The 8,032-nt window shown below is 36.1% G+C and overlaps 1 long non-coding RNA gene across 1 annotated transcript; it reads left to right on the top strand.

Annotated features, from left to right (window-relative positions):
• Positions 1–5,258: 5,258 nt before the first annotated feature.
• On the top strand, positions 5,259–7,413 carry LOC107754916 (uncharacterized). Its single transcript, XR_001641642.1, has 3 exons — positions 5,259–5,335; positions 6,241–6,243; positions 7,403–7,413. It is a non-coding gene; the product is annotated as an uncharacterized LOC107754916 (long non-coding RNA).
• Positions 7,414–8,032: the final 619 nt, after the last annotated feature.

Below are 8,032 nucleotides of genomic sequence, written 5' to 3'. Positions count from 1 at the left end.
GTTCCCCGTTTATTTCCATTGATCCCAGGTGTGTCTCGTCATCCCCTCGTCTTGTCATGTGTTTAAATAGTGTGCCCGGTTGTTAGTTCAGCATCCAGTATTGTTCATGTCTACATGTGTTACGTGAGTTTTCAGTCTTTCTTTGTTATAATTAAATCTCTTTGGATTGATGTTCTCCTCATCTCCCTCCGTTCCTTGCTCCTCACTCCACTCAGTAGTGCAACCGTGACATTATAGGAGCTGTTACTGTCGTATTAAGTTTAAGAGCATCGTCACATCATCTGGCAAGATTTAAATAATTACTTACTTTAAGAGTAATGTAATAGTGAGATCATTTTAAATTATCATTGGCTTCTGCGCACCATTGCATTACTTTAAGCTTAAACACTTTTAGCATATTGTAAATAATTCAGATCCTATTTCCAGACTGCTTTCATGAGTTTCTCTCAGAAGTAGCACCAGTTTTATTTTGGTGGACTGTAAACTAAAAATATTCCAGTAATGTTCTTATCTTGGTGGAATGAGGTGTCAGGGGACGGTAAATGGCACAGTGCTTCCTCCGCTCTGTATGCCAGTGGACCACCCAAAACCACATGCAGATCACAAATGACTGACTTCTGACTTTTTTTTTTTTTTTGCAGAAGGCAGGAAAGGAAAATAACAATGATTATAAAAGCACCTTCACATCCAAACAAACTGAATTCTAGTGAAAAGGGATATGAAATGATGAAGTAACTTGTGATCTTATCAAACTCACATGATAACAAATAAAAAGCATGTAAAGTGGTCTCAGGAATCTGTTAGAACATTCTGTTCAGCTCAGTGTATTCAGCAGTGATGAAGTTCATGAGCTTTACACTGAAGTCACACTTGAGTAGGAGCAAATGTTGGATGAGCATGAATTAACATCTAGCTTCTTATTAGAGCCTGATACTTTTCATATTTTGAAAAGCTTTCTTGCCAGTGCTAGAACTGTTAACATTTTTAAGCCCACATTGGGCAATGTGGCCTAAATAAAATGATCTATGTTGTGTTGGAGGCACGCATGAACCACAGGATGTGAGTGGAATGATTCCTGTGCCTAAAAGTTTTCACAAACTTCACATGTTCTACGCGTGCATGTTTTTTACTGATGCTGACCTAAGGGACTATGAAAATCTGAAAATGTTTTCAATTCAGGTTCAGGTTTATTTCTGGTTGATCTCTTATAAGTGACATGCAGTAGCCTCAAAATAACTAAATTTTGTTTAAATTTAAAAAATGACTTTTAATCAACTAGCATTTTAGGATATATTAACACAACAATGATTGAACTAAAAACTGAAAGGTTTTTATTTGTGTTAAGTTGTCAAAACTGTCCCCGTTCACACGGATCCAGAAAACAACTAAAAACATTGTATTATTCATGCCAGGCCAGTAGTTGGCGATGTAAAGAAACACTACATGCCTGCACAAATTCCTATAGACTGAAAACGTATGCACGACAGTACCGTTTTAACAAATGTATGTTTTTGTAGTTTTACATGAGACAATAACAGTATTATTATCATCAAAAACTTGCACTTTGAAACCCGTTTTCAAAAGTTTGCATGTTCAGGGCCCCAAAACACTGTTGTCGTGTAAATGAACTGACAAAACACGTAAAATGTTTTCTGTTTTTAGTTTAAAATAATGTAATTTTTAGTGGATGTATGAAGTCAGCAGCCCTCAATTTCACACAGGTGTCATAACAGAATAAAGACAGGTGTAGAATATCATATTAACTATCAACATGATCAGTTAATATTTAATAACCACAAAGTACAATGCTTTTCAGCTTCATTTTGAACACGTTTGTTTTATAAAAGCAGCAGAAATGAAACTGTATGAACATTGTGGGTGTGTTTAGCCCAGTTTGGAAAGTAATAGTTTTTCGTGGGGACATAAGCTATTTTCAACATTTACAGGGGTTAATCAGCAATTTTATTTCCGTCTGAATCCCCGGCCGAATTACTTATTGTTTTTTGACAAACACCAAGGTTGTGTGGTAATTTAATTGCCGTCCGAATTCACATCTCTGAGTTTACAAGAAGAAATAGATTCAAAATTCAGTGTTTAAATCCTTTGCCGAACACCGTATGGTAGGCTAACTGTTGCACTTCGCTGTAATTTGCATGCATATTACTGAAATGCTGGAAAGTATACAAGAACAATTTTTCCTTAACTGCCAGCGAGTGGGAGCTGTTAAGAACAAAAAGAGGGAAGAGAGGAAAAGCACATAAACATTTGAAAAGGGTAATTATTATGGCAGCAACAGGTATGCAATACAATTTTAAAATATGTATTATATACAATTATATACATAAAAATATAAACCAAGCAGCTTTGTTTACCTTATGTAAATAAGAGGTTGCATTAAGTTATTGTTGCTAACATTTTAATGACATCCATCATTTTGAGAGATAAAATGCAAGACAGAAAACCATTTCAACTATGGTGCGTCTATTTTCCGATTTATAAACAGGAGATTTAATAATCAAATAATAAATAGGATATTATTAAATATGAATTTATTCTCATTATTCCAAGCATATGACATTTTATTTACAGCAGACAACCATGTGGCTGAGCACGTGAAACCCTTTTGCTTTAATAACAGGTTTACTGCCTTTGCTCATGTCTTTTTCACGTTATATATAGTTATTGTATATCTGTATGCATTGGGGTCCTGCATCGCTGTGAAGAGGTATTATTATATTCTGATAATGATTGGCTTGACTGGACATTATCCCACTTATTCCATGGCTACTTACCAGATAAATAAATGGGCATGAAATATTCATTTGAGAATTATTTTATAATGTGAAAAGAAAGAAAATATGAAGGAATTACAGGAGAAAAAAATATGTAGAAATATGAGCAGCACTAAAGAAATCAGAAATAAGGAAATTGTTTGTCTAGGCCAGCCAGTCATTATAACAAGATAATCCCTGACAGGCTGATATAGACCCCAACACGAAGCAGGATTAAATGCTATATAGATTTCCTTGACTGACAATTCGCATGGGCATTCTTTGATTTCTGTGGATTAAACAGTATAACCACATTAAGCCCCAATGGTTGTTTTTTCAGTGTCTGGACTTGTTCCCAGGATTAAAAGTCTTTTTAAAGGCTAATCACTTAAAGATCGTTATATTTTAAGGCTTTTCTTAAAAAAAATAAAAATAAAATCAGTGCTTGCACAAATGCATACTCTCATGTAGTTTCACATCATCAGATTTTTGTTCTAGATATATAAATAGTGCTGTATCTGCTCAGTGCGACAGTAAATGTGTCATAAACGTGAGGTGCCATTAGTACATTTTATCATCAAAAATGCTTAGAAAATTGCTGATTTATCTGTATGCAGCAGAACTCAGTGGCTGGGCACATGTGCATTGGATCAAGTTATGGAGACTCCCAGTGGCTTTAGTTTCAGAGAGGATGGAAGTGGCACACATGTGTGCACAGACTGAAGACAAGTCAGATGAATGACATTCCAACAAAAGTATTTAATCAGAATCCACACAGAACAAACACAGAAAATAGCAGCAAACACATGTAACTCAAATGTAGACTGGACATCGAACTTAAAGAACAGGAAGGACTTAAGTGCTGAAGCAAATAAGGTAATTAATAAAACACAGCTGAACCAAACAAACTAATAATGTCAGTAACCATAGGAACAAAGGACAAGCGGAAAAATCAAACGAAGGAACACAGGAACTAAAGAATAATACCTAAAAGTCCATGAAAACAGAAATTAACTGAACATACAGGTGCATCTCAATAAATTAGAATGTCATGGAAAAGTTCATTTATTTCAGTAATTCAACTCAAATTGTGAAACTCGTGTATTAAATAAATTCAATGCACACAGACTGAAGTAGTTTAAGTCTTTGGTTCTTTTAATTGTGATGATTTTGGCTCACATTTAACAAAAACCCACCAACTCACTATCTCAACATAACTGTGGCTCATTGTTCTGAATTGAGGGAAACTATCACCATCCCGTGATGGGACATCCAACTAAGGAACAGGAAGGACTTAAGTAAAGAAGCAAATAAGGTAATTAATGAAACACAACTGAACCAAACAAACTAATAATATCAGTAACCGTAAAAACGGGACAAGCTGGAAAATCAAACAAAGGAACACAGGAACTAAAGAATATTACCTAAAGTCCATGAAAACAGAAATTAACTGAACATACTTGTGACAGGAAGAACCTGCTAAGATCTGAGTCATCTACAAGATGTATTATTACCCAGGAATACTGGCTATAGTCCTTATGATAGATATAAGCTGTCATCAAACCATTAGTTCTGGTGTTCCAGAATAATGAGTGTCACTGAATCATCCACTCAACCAATTCTTATAAAAAGGCTGATTCAGCTATAGTTTCATTTAGAACTATTATATATTGTGTCTAAAATGTAGGTTAAATTATTTTGCACACTCAGACATTATAAAATTAGGTTTAAGTGTTCATACATTTTTATGGAAACTGTATGTGCTAAAACAATGCTGCCACTGCTAGGTACCTCAACAGATCAAAAATCCTTCGATTCAATCTTCACATCATCTAGGTTTAATTTTATCCTCAGTTTTCAGCCTAGGCTCATTGCAAAATAATATTACATTGTATTACGCTAGTATGTTAAATGTCCAGTAAGTGGTGCTAAATGTGTGTGTTTGGGTTTACCTTAAACAGATGAGCGTAAATCTGGCAACGTTTTATTACATTGATTTTTGTATGTATCACGGTAGTTCGGAAATAGAATGTCTGGTGAGTGGATCACATTTGCAAATAACATACCACCTACACTAAACCTTCACTAAACCTATTCGAGAGTGTTAAAACAAGCAAATATGAGATAAAAATGCATGTGCTTAAGCAACTATTCCATTTTAGATTGCTTCTTCAAGTTTTTGAGCTCTTTATTATAAAGGCCAATTCACACTGAATTGACAGACGCCAACCAATGCAAACAATCACCAGATTACAGTACGTCACTTCTCAGACACTCCACAACCCAACAAACAGAGATTCAGCATGTTCAATTGGTGAAAACGAGCTCCGACAGTGATCCGAAAAAACTGTTGCGTCAATTTGTCTTAAATCGTGTTTCACAGGACTCATACCCGAGCGCTCCACATTGCAAGTGCAGTGCTATACCAGGTACGCTACCGGGCAAGTTTACTTTGCTAGAAAAGCCATACATATAGAGTTGCTTATGTGATGTAGACATTAAAACGTATTAGTTTACAAACCATGCACTATGTTAAAAGTGTTTTGAAGTCACAACATAGTACTGTGCCAGGAACTGTGCCAAAACAAGTCTTTAAGACTCCATAATCTGCCTCTGTAATCATAATTTGTCTACGTTTCTGGAGTTTTGCAAAAATGTAGGCAGAGGCACGTTTTTCCAGTGAGCCTACGTTGTCCGTTTTGATTTAATAATGTTGCAAGACTGCACAAATCTTACATATCCTTATTGTTTTTTAATTAATATTAAGTATGTTTTAGAATAAAGTTAGCAGTTCAATGATTCACTCTTTTAGCTCAGGAGGGGATGAACCATTCAAACACATGCTGTCAGAAGGCATTTCTGCCTGGTCTACGGCTCTCTGATATGACAAGTCAGCATTTCAGGCTCCCATTTCAAAGTGGCCCAGATAACATGTACCAAAGACTCTTTTAGCCAATCAGCCACTCACAAACCACTTCAGTACTTAAGTGTGATTGTTTTTAAACCCAGTAACAGTCATTTAGCTCCAACTATCCTCAATTTGATAATGTAAACTCATTGTGAATTGTTGTGGTTGGACAAGAAATAGTGCTTGCAAAATAGCTTGGCTTACATCCACATTTCCCCATTCTGTCATTTTCCCGCTGAGACATGTTTGATGGTTAATTTCAGATGGAGCGTGAAGTTCTTTGTTGGGATCTGCTGGAGTTGTGTAATGGTTTCTGAAATGGTTGGGGTGGCCTCTTTTGGTTGGGTTGAAATGTCACGCTGGTGGGAAGTCAAGCGGGGTAAACCACTGGATATAATGATGTGGGCTAACTCGCTCTTACTCGCTTCATCAGAGTGAAGAACACCAAAAGCTTGCATCCCGTTGAAACTCAATGTGAATGGACAGATCACAGGGCTTGCAGATGAAAGCGCTTGCAAGGAGAAAATCATGAGAGCGGGATGTTGGGAAGATGGGAGAGAGATGGTTGAAGTTGAGAGGGAAGATTTCAAAGAAGGGGAAAGGAAGCTTGAACAAAAATCAGAGGATGTGTTTTGCTTTATAGAATGATAAACACAGAGACACATGCTGTGTTCTAAATCATAGGGAACTGTCTACATATGGTGCTTTTCCACTGCATGGTACGGCTCACTTTTGGGGGTTTTTCCACTGTGTACACCACCTAGTACCTGGTATATTTTTTAGGAGCACCTCGGTTGAGCGAGCCGTACTGATACTGAAACAAACAGAGATTCAGCATGTTCAATTGGTGAAAACGAGCTCCGACAGAGGTCAACAGGGGTAACACAGTGATCCGAAAAAACTGTTGCGGCAATTTGTCTTAAATCGTGTTTCACAGGACTCATACCGAGCGCTCCACATTGCAAGTGCAGTGCTATACCAGGTGCGCTACCGGGCAAGTTTACTTTGCTAGAAAAGCCATACATATAGAGTTGCTTATGTGATGCGTACTGATACTGATGTAAACACTGCAGATCACTGATTGGTCAGAGAGAATCGTCACTACCAGCGTCATTGGATTTGCGACACAAGACACCAAACCCGCTAGATTTAAATAGTCAGCAACAGCCGCCACAGTATCATTTGTTTGCACAACTTTTTTAAACGACTTGCTTTAAATGACCACTGCATGCATCTTGAAAAAATAAATGGCTGTATCGTGGTCAGTAGACAAGATCACTAAAATCAGTGTTATTTTAGTATAGATGATTATAGTAATAATTAATAATCAATATTTCGAATTACACTTCTTTTTATATTGTCATTTCAATTTTAGTTCGTTTTATTATTATAATTTAGTATTATTTAATTTTTAATCGGTTTTTTTGTGTCTTTATTAAGCTTTAGTTTTAGTTAATTTAGTTTAAGTTATTTTAGTACTAATTGGAAACTTGTTTAAAGTAAATGTTTTTATTTCAAATAATGTTTTGTTTTAGTTAATAAACCTCAGCAAAGTACCATGATATTACCATGCGATTCCATCACTGTACCACAGGCTCACCACAGCAGGTTGATTGTTTGAAAGGGGGGGAAAAAAGCTTTAACTACTGTAGTACTGTGTCATAAGAATAAGACATATGTACCTAACAATCTCCTAATAATATCTGATTAATCAGTCCCACAGGAAATGGAAGGTCAAATTGTGGGATACAGTATTTAATGATGTGTGCACTGCACTGTAAAAAATATTGTGCCCGTTTTACTCAATAAAATTGAGGCAACTATTTGCATCAGCTTTTTTGAGTATTTTGAACTCATTTTATCTTTGTTCTATTAGTGTCACGATTCGCCTACTGTGACAGAGACGAGGAGATGAAGGGCATTAACATTAAACTGTATTTATTCATCCAAACATCGACCATACAGGCAGGAACTCACACGCAGGTCGAGGGGTTGACGTACAATACCGGACGAAAAGCTAAGAACCGGGAACACTTTAAATACACAAGACATGACGAGAAACACCTGGAACTAATGAAACATAACAACATGAGGGAAAACACAGCTGGAAACAAATGGGAAACAATCAGGGAGCAGGGCATGGAAACACATGGGGAGCAAAACACACAAAACACGGAACAGAGTCTGACAATTAGACTTTACATGTTGTAAACTTGCACTCTTAAGTAATGGCAACTCAATTTTTCAGTTTACAAACTATAGTTTTAAGTTCATCAAACATAAACCTTGTTATTTTTAAAGTAATATATACCAATTTCTTCTTATAAGCCACATATATTTTTTTTAAATGTTC

Source organism: Sinocyclocheilus rhinocerous, unplaced genomic scaffold, assembly GCF_001515625.1.
Source record: "Sinocyclocheilus rhinocerous isolate Xijiao unplaced genomic scaffold, SAMN03320098_v1.1 scaffold622, whole genome shotgun sequence".
In the NCBI taxonomy this organism is placed as follows: Eukaryota; Metazoa; Chordata; class Actinopteri; order Cypriniformes; family Cyprinidae; genus Sinocyclocheilus; species Sinocyclocheilus rhinocerous.
This window is presented reverse-complemented; position numbering and strand designations above follow the sequence as displayed.